Here is a 12033-nt window from a genome sequence, read left to right on the forward strand (position 1 = left end):
AAAGTCTTGAGAGCCAAGAGTGGTGGTTATATAAGACCCAGTTAAAGGCCACAGAAGATCAATGTTCCAGCTCAAAAAGTCAAGAAGAGAGAGTGAATTCTTATTTCCTTCATCTTTTTTGTCCTTTTAGACCCACAAAAATTTGGATGATACTCACATTGGAGAAGGCAACTTACCTCATTTAGTCTATTAATTCAAATGCTACTGTCTTCTGGAAACACCCTCAGAGACATACCTAGCAATATTATTTAACCAGATATCTGGGCATCCAGGCAAGTTGACAAGTTGACACATAAAATTAGCTGTCACAGACATCTTACTGTTGTAAACATCTGTGTTCAGATTTCTGTGTGAAAATAAAATTTCAACTTATTTGGGTAAATAACAAGGAGCACAATTTCTGGATCATATGGTAAGAGTTGGTTTAGTTAATGCTCATTTTTTTTATTTGATTCTCTTAAACAGTTAATGAAACTGCAGTTCTCTAATTTATCTTCTCAAGTGTGGGTCGTGTACACCACACATGAGTTATTTATAAATTTGTCACTTCAGTTGAAGATATAAATATGTTGGTTTGTTATCCACAGAAGATTCTTTCTCTTTAAAACAAATAAGATTTTCCCCACAAAATAGTAAAAGCTCTCATAAAAATCAAAAAAGGGAAAAAATTAACTATAATTCAGTAATTTTCCACTTCACAAACCAAATGTTTTCATTTTGTCAATTTGCCTTTTTCCCTTTTGTAGTCTCATTTTATTTTGTTAACGTGAGTGTGTGTGTGTGTGTGTGTGTGTGTGTATGTGTATTTAACATCATGTAATCCATGCTTCAATTTGGAATCCATCTACCTTTGTAGTCTTACTTTATTCTTTGCTCACAGACTATGTTCTAACTATTTTCATCCTGATAGAAGCATACTTGAACAGTTGAATGATGAGTCTCTGCACTGAAAAACTCCATCTAATGTATTGGTCTCTAATCCAAGCTCTAGGTTAAGAAAAAAAAATGTTGCTGCTCTTTAAAAATACAGATCCTTGTATGCAACCTTAATTTTCGAAATTAAGAGGTTCTAGGGATGAGCCCTAGGCATGTATAATATTTTAAAGATAAGTTCTATCTATGTGTATTATTAACAAACAAGCAAAACAAAAAAGAAGAGACAAAAAAAATTCCACATGTATTTTTCTTATTTAGCATGGCCTATAATGGAAGACAGATCCTTGAAATTACAATTAATAGAATAGTATTCTTTCTGAAATTTTTTTTTCAAACTGATGCATTTTCTTAGCAATTAAAATTTTAAAAGGATGCAAATTATCCCAGTAAATTGTTGTTCCCTACTTATTCATTTCCCTAAGTCACTCATAATTTCTATTTCTTTTTCCTCCTTTCCATTATATGTAAGAAAGCATTGACCGTTTTCCATATGTCCACTTTATTTTATTTTTTGGCAGGATTTTTCCTGAAAATTATTCCAAGGATGAAATTATTAGGTCAAAAAATATTTAAAAAATCATGACCAAACTTTAAAAACTAGTCATATCAATGTTACATTTCACCAACAGTAGATGAAATTAAAATAATCAGGACAGTTTCTTAACTCTATTATGATTTGAAAACACATTGTTTTGCTTAATTTTGTGCTTGTGATAAAATATCACATCATTGACATGTATTTTGGCAGTGATGATTTATTAATGGTGTTTGATTAAGTTCAAAATATAGAAACTGAGTGGAACCATTACAGACTTCAAAAATATCATGCTCCTGCATACCATATAGGTTACCTAGTCACTTACTAGAGCCCAAATATTTTTCTTAGGACATTTATTTTACAACGACCAAATTTGATTATAAATTTGAGACAACAGCATTTGTAAAATAATGTCAATGTGTTGCAAATTGACACAACTTATATTTTCATTTTTAAGTATTTTTTACAATAAAAATTAGGTAAGGAAATTTCATGTAACTCAAAATCAACTAACCTACTTTTTGGGGAGAAAATATTTTTGTATCTTTTTTAAATTTGGTAAGCACTTAAAATTTTTCCTGTAAGTCAGGAAGATCTATCATCACAATAAAATGATAAAAATAATTTGGCATTAGTGAAAATTGTACTTTTAGGAGTAGTGAAAAGTGATATGAAATAACTAAAATTACAAGTATATGAAAACAATTCTTAACATAATCTGAATATTGTGGTTCCTGAAACTTTTCTTTTTCTTTTTTTTTTTAATTATTATACTTTAAGTTCTAGGGTACATGTGCATAACGTGCAGGTTTGTTACATATGTATACTTGTGCCATGTTGGTGTGCTGCACCCATCAACTTATCAGCATCTATCAACTCGTCCTTTACATCAGGTATAACTCCCAATGCAATCCCTGAGACGATGGGGTTCTCTAAATATACAATAATGTCATCTGCAAACAAAGAAAATTTGACTTCCTCTTTTCCTATTTGAATACCTTTATTTCTTTCTCTTTCCTGATTGCCCTGGCCAGAACTTCCAATACTATGTTGAATAGGAGTGGTGAGAGAGGGTATCCTTGTCTTGAGCTGGTTTTCAAAGGGAATGCTTCCAGTTTTTGCCCATTCAGTATGATATTGGCTGTGGGTTTGTCATAAATAGCTCTTATTATTTTGAGATACGTTCCATCAATACCGAATTTATTGAGAGTTTTTAGCATGAAGGGATGTTGAATTTTGTCAAAGGCCTTTTCTGCATCTGTTGAGATAATGATGTTATTTTTGTCTTTGGTTCTGTGTATATGCTGGATTACGTTTATTGATTTGCATATGCTGAACCAGCCTTGCATCCCAGGGATGAAGCCCACTTGATCATGGTGGATAAGCTTCTTGATGTGCTGCTGGATTCAGTTTGCCAGTAGTTTATTGAAGATTTTTGCATCGATGTTCATCAGGGATATTGGTCTAAAATTCTCTTTGTTTGTTGTGTCACTGCCAGGCTTTGGTATCAGGATGATGTTGGCCTCATAAAATGAGTTAGGGAGGATCCCCTCTTTTTCTATTGATTGGAATAGTTTCAGAAGGAATGGTACCAGCTCCTCCTTGTACCTCTGGTAGAATTCGGCTGTGAATCCATCTGGTCCTGGACTTTTTTTTGGTTGGTAGGCTATTAATTATTGCCTCAATTTCAGAGCCTGCTATTGGTCTATTAGAGGATTCAACTTCTTCCTCGTTTAGTCTTGGGAGAGTGTAAGTGTCCAGGAAATTATCCATTTCTTCTAGATTTTCTAGTTTATTTGTGTAGAGGTGTTTATAATATTTTCTGATGGTAGTTTGTATTTCTGTGGGGTCGGTGGTGATATCCCCTTTATCATTTTTTATTGCATCTATTTGATTCTTCTCTCTTTTCTTCTTTATTAGTCTTGCTAGTGGTCTATCAATTTTGTTGATCTTTTAAAAAAACCAACCCTTGGATTCATTGATTTTTGGGGGGGGGTTTTCTGTCTCTATCTCCTTCAGTTCTGCTCTGATCTTAGTTATTTCTTGCCTTCTGCTAGCTTTCGAATGTGTTTGCTCTTGCTTCTCTAGTTCTTTTAATTGTGATGTTAGAGGGTCAATTTTAGATCTTTCCAGCTTTCTCTTGTGGGCATTTAGTGCTATAAATTTCCCTCTACACACTGCTTTAAATGTGTCCCAAAGATTCTGGTATGTTGTATCTTTGTTCTCATTGGTTTCAAAGAACATTTTTATTTCTACTTTCATTTCATTATGTACCCAGTAGTCATTCAGGAGCAGGTTGTTCAGTTTCCATGTAGTTGAGTGGTTTTGAGTGAGTTTCTTAGTCCTGAGTTCTAGTTTGCTTGCACCGTGGTCTGAGAGACAGTTTGTTATAATTTCTGTTCTTGTACATTTGCTGAGGAGTGCTTTACTTCCAACTATGTGGTCAATTTTGGAGTAAGTGCGATGTGTTGCTGAGAAGAATGTATATTCTGTTGATTTGGGGTGGAGAGTTCTGTAGATATCTATTAGGTCTGCTTGCTGCAGAGATGAGTTCAATTCCTGGATATTCTTGTTAACTTTCTGTCTCATTGATCTGTCTAATGTTGACAGTGGGATGTTGAAGTCTCCTGTTATTATTGTATGGGAGTCTAAGTCTCTTTGTAAGTCTCTAAGGACTTGCTTGATGAATCTGGGTGCTCTTGTATTGGGTGCATATATATTTAGGATAGTTAGCTCTTCCTGTTGAATTGATCCCTTAACCATTATGTAATGGCCTTCTTTGTCTCTTTTGACCTTTGATGGTTTAAAGTCTGTTTTATTAGAGACTAGGATTGCAACCCCTGCTTTTTTTTGGTTCTCCATTTGCTTGGTAGATCTTCCTCCCTCCCTTTATTTTGAGCCTATATGTGTCTGCATGTGAGATGGGTCTCCTGAATACAGCAAACTGATGGGTCTTGACTCTTTATCCAGTTTGCCAGTCTGTGTCTTTTAATTGGACCATTTAGTCCATTTACATTTAAGGTTAATATTGTTATGTGTGAACTTGATCCTGTCATTATGATTTTAACTGGTTATTTTGCTCATTAGTTGATGCAGTTTCTTCCTAGCATCGATGGTCTTTACATTTTGGCATGTTTTTGCAATGGCTGGTACCGGTTGTTCCTTTCCATGTTTAGTGCTTCCTTCAGGGTCTCTTGTAAGGCAGGCCCGGTGGTGACAAAATCTCTAAGCATTTGCTTATCTGTAAAGGATTTTATTTCTCCTTCACTTATGAAACTTAGTTTTGCTGGATATGAAATTCTGGGTTGAAAATTCTTTTCTTTAAGAATGTTGAATATTGGCCCCCACTCTCTTCTGGCTTGGAGAGTTTCTGCCGAGAGATCTGCTGTTAGTCTGATTGGCTTCCCTTTGTAGGTAACCCGACCTTTCTCTCTGGCTGCCCTTAACAGTTTTTCCTTCATTTCAACTTTGGTGAATCTTACAATTATGTGTCTTGGAGTTGCTCTTCTTGAGGAGTATCTTTGTGGCCTTCTCTGTATTTCCTGAATTGGAATGTTGGCCTGTCTTACTAGGTTGGGGAAGTTCTCCTGGATGATATCCTGAAGAGTGTTTTCCCACTTGGTTCCATTTTCCCCCTCACTTTCAGGCACCCCAATCAGACATAGTTTGGTCTTTTTGCATAATCCCATACTTCTTGAAGGCTTTGTTCATTTTTTCCTCTTTTTTCTTTATACTTCTCTTCTCACTTCATTTCATTCATTTGATCTTCAGTCGCTGATACTCTTTCTTCCAGTTGATTGAGTCGGTTACTGAAGCTTGTGTATTTGTCACACATTTCTCGTGTCATGGTTTTTATCTCTGTCAGTTCTTTTATGGCTTTCTCTGCACTGATTATTCTAGTTATCCATTCATTCATTCTTTTTTCAAGATTTTTAGTTTCTTTGCTCAGGGTACATAATTCCCCCTTTAGCTCTGAGAATTTTGATGGACTGAAGCCTTCTTCTCTCAACTCGTCAAAGTCATTCTCCATCCAGCTTTCATCCGTTGCTGGCGATGAGCTGCGTTCCTTTGGAGGGGGAGATGCGCTCTTATTTTTTGAATTTCCAGCTTTTCTGCCCTGCTTTTTCCCCATCTTTGTGGTTTTATCTGCCTTTGGTCTTGGATGATGGTGATGTACTGATGGGGTTTTGGTGTGGGTGTCCTTCCTGTTTGTTAGTTTTCCTTCTAACAGTCAGGACCCTCAGCTGTAGGTCTGTTGGAGATTGCTTGAGGTCCACTCCAGATCCTGTTTGCCTGAGTATCAGCAGCAGAGGCTGCAGAAGACAGAATACTGCTGAACAAAAGTGTACCTGTCTGATTCTTGCTTTGGAAGCTTTGTCTCAGGGGTGTACTCTGCCGTGTGAGGTGTGGGGTGTCTGTCTGCCCCTAGTGGGGGATGTCTCCCAGTTAGGCTACTCAGGGTTCAGGGACCCACTTGAGCAGGCAGTCTGTCCATTCTCAGATCTCAACCTCCGTGTTGGGAGATCCACTCCTCTCTTCAAAGCTGTCCGACAGGGTTGTTTGCATCTGCAGAGGTTTCTGCTGCTTTTTTTTGGTTTAGCTGTGCCCTGTCCCCAGAGGTGGAGTCTACAGAAACAGGCAGGCCTCCTTGAGCTGCAGTGGGCTCCACCCAGTTCGAGCTTCCCAGAGGCTTTGTTTACCTACTGAAGCCTCAGCAATGGCAGGCGCCCCTCCCCCAGCCTGGCTGCTGCCTTGCCCTTAGATCACAGACTGCTGTGCTAGCAATGAGGGAGGCTCCACGGGTGTGGGACCCTCCCGGCCAGGTGTGGGATATAATCTCCTGGTGTGCCCGTTTGCTAAGACCCTTGGTAAAGTGCAGTATTGAGGTGGAAGTTACTCGATTTTCCAGGTGTTGTGTGTCTCAGTTCCCTTGGCTAGGAAAAGGGATTCTCCTCCCCCTTGCGCTTCTCAGGTGAGGCGATGCCTCACCCTGCTTCAGCTCTGGCTGGTTGGGCTGCAGCAGCTGACCACCACTGATTGTCCAGCACTCCTTAGTGAGATGAACCCGGTACCTCAGTTGAAAATGCAGAAATCTCCTGTCTTCTGTGTCACTGGCACTGGGAACTGGAGACTGGAGCTGTTCCTATTGGGCCATCTTGCTCCGCCCCCCTGAAACTTTTCTTTAATCAAGTACCTCAGCATTTTAATTTGTTTCCTTTTGAGATATTTTAGGGATGATCTAAAATGTTACTTAAATCCAATTATTACCTAATGGCCAAGAGAAGCTATATTATTCTTAGTTTCTCGATCAAAAACAAAAGAAAAACAAGCCAATAACTTGTAACTTTATTGCAAAGAATTAAGTATGAAGTTAGTGCCTGAGGACTGAGTGTGTGTGTGTGTTCGTGTGTGTGTGTGTGTGTCTGTGACTGTGTGTGTATGAACTTTTTTCCTTCAGAGCTTTCATTTTACCATGGTTTCTCTGGCAATAAAGGCCACTAGTTTAAATGCTCTACATGATGTTCTTTCTGTTGTAATACTGTTCCTTATCACACTGGGTGCTGGCAGGATTCTGGGGAGATGTCTGGTAGAGATCTCCAGAATCTAAGATAATAATGCACGCTTTCTTGTGTGCGTGCGCACACACACGTGTGCACACACAGCTGTATATACAGAGTCAAAGAGAGGGCACAAGATTAAGCAGCAGATATAGAACATTGCCTGAAGTAAGGTCTTTTAGTGTGAAATAAAAAAAAAATAAGCTGAAAGTAAAGAAACAATTCTATAATTCTGCTTAATGAACTATGTTAGAATAAAGTCAGTGTTAAGTATCAGAGACACTTTTCACTGGGAACTTTGAAGGTTTGCAATGCCTAACAGGGAGGCAGGAGAAGAAATCGTCAATTTTCACATTTCTTATGAAGAAATGAATTTAGATACATTTTTCTGTTACTATTTTCTTATAGTTTTGACAAACAAACATTGTTTCTTTACATTTACATTGCTACTGAGGTTAAATGCTTTCAAAATCAACTAATGACTGTCAACATATAAAATATTTCTGGGTTTATATTTGTTTGTATTTTTTGTAAAATGTATTCACACAAGTTTTTTTTCTTTGTCTCATTTGTTACAAGAGCACAACATAATGATATAATTTTACAGAGAACATATTACCTGTTAATGTGAAATTCCTTAATGTTACAAATTAGATTCTGTTAAATAATTAATTTGGAAGCATTGGGCTGAAACAGTTTCAATGTGTTGAGTTCCTATGTAAACCAAAACCAAACTCAGGGTGAAGAGTCAAAGCCATGGAAAACAGAATTTAAGCTTAACTAATCAGAAACAGCTAACTAACCTCTACCTCAGAACTCTTCTGTCCAACCAATCATTTTCTTTGCCTTGCTTCTATCTGTCTATCTGGGTGTCTGCCTTTATACCTTGTAAAAGCTCCCCTCTTGGATTTTTGGTGGAGCCCTGAATGACTTGCAGTTTGGTGCTACCCAATTCATGAATTCCTGTTTGCTTAAATAAAATCTTTAAAATTTTAACATGACTGGGTTTTTTTTTTCTTTTCTTTTCTTTTTTTTTTTTGGAAATCCCTAGGACAAATGTCATTATGAGATTTATTTTTTCAAAATAAAATGTTTTAAGCTTAGATCTCTCTACTTATTTTTGGACCCAATAATTCTATTCATAAGAACGATTATATTATGTATAATGATAAGGTTGGAGAAAAAAACTGTTTCCCTTTGGTAGTAACTTTCCCTGGCACCAAATACATGGCTAAGTATTAATATGCATTTTGTGGAAAAAGGGCGCACAGAATTAATATTAGGCTGATAAAAAAGTAATAGCGTTTTTTTGCCATTACTTTATGGCACTGAAAAACTCCATTACTTTATGGCAACGTGATTACTTTTTCACCAACCTAATACTTAGAAAGCATTCTCTGACATGTGGTCCACTAGAGAGCCACAGGCAGAAATTTCTACATCCTAACACCAACTATCAAAATAATTCTTCATCTAACATAACCAGGTTAAATATGAGACTGTTTCATTTTATCTAAAAAATTTGAACTACCATTGCTAGTAATGAGCAAGATGGCTTTAATGTTCTCCTCAGCTTGAATAAACTTTGGACTAGTTTCTTTTTTATTGTAGGCTCCTTGTTTTCCTTTTCTTAAATCACTTACTTTAGAAAACTTGCAAGTGTAAATTCTTTCCCTGTCGCTGTGAAATGTGAGTCTTTTCCTAACCTCTTGTCAGTTTTATAACTAAGAAACATCTTTCTCAGGGATCTGGGAGCTAAGCCTTTGGAATATAATTATCAAGAAAGATAGGGCTCCTGTCGTCCAGTTTTGGTGGGAATGCAGAAGCCAACTTCAATAAACACCTATCATCAAACACAGATGGCCTTATCAAATTGATCAACGTCAAACTAACATTCTCCAGTACTTTTCTGCTAGCTCATCCCAGTACTTAAAAACTCTCCCATTTCTCTTTTAGTGAAGTTGAGTTCAATCTCTCTTTTTCACTGCAATAGTCTTGACTACCACCGCAAGACTCTTGAATAACATCTTCCTTGACCATTTAACTGATCTGATGCAATTTTCTTTGACAGTTCTTTGATAGACATTTTAAGTTTTGGTTAATCAAAACTTTAAGGATCTACAGGGATTGGTGAAGGTGGGGAGAAGTCTCAATTAATCTATAAGCTATTTTAATTTGGAAATCAACTTGTAAAAGTTTTTAATACTATGATAAATATTGGAAAGTCATTAAAAATCAGTTGCTTTCTGTTTTGAAACAGTTCAGTCCCCTCTTTTTCAGATGACTAAATTGACAGGAAGCTGTAAGTAAACTAAATTGCTGTCATTCATCCTTTTTCACTTTACTGCCAGGAAACTTGCTAAAAAGATGCCATCAGGACTGCTCTTTTTCTGGACATTGTCCCTTAGCAAGTGTTTGTCCCTTCAGTAAGCGTTTGTCACTGTATCTCCACTGCCTGGCACAATCCCAAGTCCAGGCTCTCGGAAGATTCTTAACATATATTGTTGAATCGAACCATTACCTAGGCTGATTTTTCTGAAATTCACATCCCGCCATGTTCTTCCCTAGATGTTTATGTGTCAACCTCAGAACAAAACACAAACTTTTTAAAGCCTGCCATTCAAGACGTTTTATGATTTTGCCCCTTCTTACCTGTGTAGGGTCAACTATGAATGCTTTTATACAACTCTTCCTTTCAGTATCTACAGAGCCTAATGAAGTGATTGGAATATAATAGACACAGTTTTTATTGCTATCTCTGGACTCCTTGCTGCCCTGCCTCACTCACTGGACTGAACTTTCCCAGGCACTAACCAGTGTAGTTAATTCACTTCCATTTGCCACTGACTCTATGGTTAGTATATTTCAAACCTTTTGTATATTTCTTTAATCTTTTTCAACAGCAATGCCTGAGTTAGTTCCCAAGGCCAGAAATTCACATTCATCATCTCCCCTGGTGCCCCCTCCCTCTATATAGCAAGCACAAGTAATTGGGTCCTGTTATGCTTTGTAGATAAGCATACTTGACCTGTGGTAAAGCAAATGGGTTTTAGAGTCTAAGCGTATATGAGTTGGAATCTTGTTATCATCCTTTACTACCTACATGACTTCTGGCTATGTGTACTGGCTCATGCCTATAATCCCAGCACTTTGGGATGCTGAAGCAGGATTGCCTGAGTCCAGGATCAAGACTAGGGTGGGCAATATAGTGAGACCCCATCTCTACAAAAAATAAAAAACTTAATTCCCCAGGTATGAGGGTGCACACCTGTAGTTCCAGCTACTTGGGAGGTTGACGCAGGAGGATCAGTCGTGCCCAGGCAGTTTAGGTTGAGTTAAGCCATGATTGCCATTGTACTCCAGCATGGCAAAGCAAGACACTGTCAAAACAAACAAACAAACAAACAAACAAAAACAAACAAACAAAAAAACTTGTAATACTTACGTTATAATTTTGTTATGGGTTCTGAATGAGATGATATGTGTAATATATTTAACAGAGTATTGTGTACAGAAATTCTGCTCTGTAACTATGAACTGCTATTATGATTACAATTATCACATTACAATTGATTGTTTTTACACATAATTTTTATGGTTTAGCAACTTGTAATTTTTTTCTCTAGTATTGATTTTCTTTCTGGTAGTTATAATTGAACACAAATTTTGGCAAGAGTTTTTAAACCCTTTTCTAATTTCCTTTAAAGAGAATTAAATTCTTATTTAAGTTTATCCCAGCATCAACATGAACATACTTTCAAATGATGTTCTTACTGTTTACAGACTAAGTCTTCAGAAATTGGGATATTTACATTTCATAGTGATAAATAGAAATTAACAGCATCTATCTGGCAATTTAAAGGTTTGATAAGATTGGAAATTCTTAGCATAATTCCTGAATATTTTACATATCTATATAATTTTTATATATTAATATATAAGATATCAATTATATTCTGTAGAGCAGGCTGAATAGATTCTAATATTACCCCAGGATCACACTAAGATCTCCCAAAATTAACAGAATCTTTTGTATGATATTGGTACATCCCTGGTCTCTTGAGGATTCTTTAGAAATCTACCAAATCCCCAGAAGTACCTTGCTTGTCTGGTTCTTTTACATGAAGAGTTTTTGTTCTGAACTGATTAAAGTAGTTGTAGTGACTACATGGCTGTTTGTTCACAATCCTATGCAAAATGGACAATGTGCTCTCATTTAGCTTGAGAAGGAGAAAAGCAGTGGGCAGCATTGTTAACAATAGCAGTGACACAAGATGTTGGATTGCTGTTTTCTGAGACAAAAATATGCAAAGTTAAGATAACTCCTCCTTTGAGATTGCAACTTGGCATATTTTTCTTTGAATTAAGAAAGAATAAGCTTTATTTAATGCTTCTGAAGCACATATTTGACTATTTTAGAAATTACATTTTAGAGAATATATACATCATCTCAAACATTTGAGTATTAATCTGTGAAAGATTTAATTATTGAAAAATCTGGCTAGGTGCAAAAAGTGGTTTATTATTATATTTATTTGTCCATATATTTACTCCTTAGAAAATAAATCGATGAACTTTATTTTGAATTATTAGGAAAAAGAATTGACATATAGCTCCAATTGGAAATTTCAGGTATGAGGTGGATATATGAATCTGGAGATGAGGTAGACCAGGTAAAAGATCTGGGATGGGGCTGGAGATATACATTTGGGGGATGTTGGCATAAAGATGGTACTTACAATGATCATAATGGGTGAGATCACCAAGGTGCTGTGTGTGTACAGGAAAAAGATCTACAACTGATTCCTAGGGCACTTACATATTAGTAGGTAAGGAGAGATTGTCAGAAACAGCAAATGAGATTGAGAATGGGCACATAGTGAGATAGGAGGAAAAGCAAGAGATCTCAAGGATCCAAAAATTTAGAAGTAAAATGAATGAAGGATAAAGGAGTAAGAACTAGCAGTTTAATTTAGCAATGAAGAGGTCATTGGCAACCTC

At 36.6% G+C, this 12033-nt stretch overlaps 1 long non-coding RNA gene across 1 annotated transcript in view; it reads right to left on the reverse strand.

Moving 5' to 3' along the window:
* Positions 1–8414: 8414 nt before the first annotated feature.
* Positions 8415–12033, reverse strand: part of LOC105473348 (uncharacterized) — an 83564-nt gene continuing 79945 nt past the window's right edge. Inside the window, exon 4 of the long non-coding RNA XR_011609029.1 lies at positions 8415–10412. This is a non-coding gene — a long non-coding RNA (uncharacterized lncRNA). The remainder of the gene's footprint in view (positions 10413–12033) is intronic.

The sequence above is a fragment of the Macaca nemestrina genome, chromosome 10, assembly GCF_043159975.1.
Source record: "Macaca nemestrina isolate mMacNem1 chromosome 10, mMacNem.hap1, whole genome shotgun sequence".
NCBI lineage: Eukaryota > Metazoa > Chordata > Mammalia > Primates > Cercopithecidae > Macaca > Macaca nemestrina.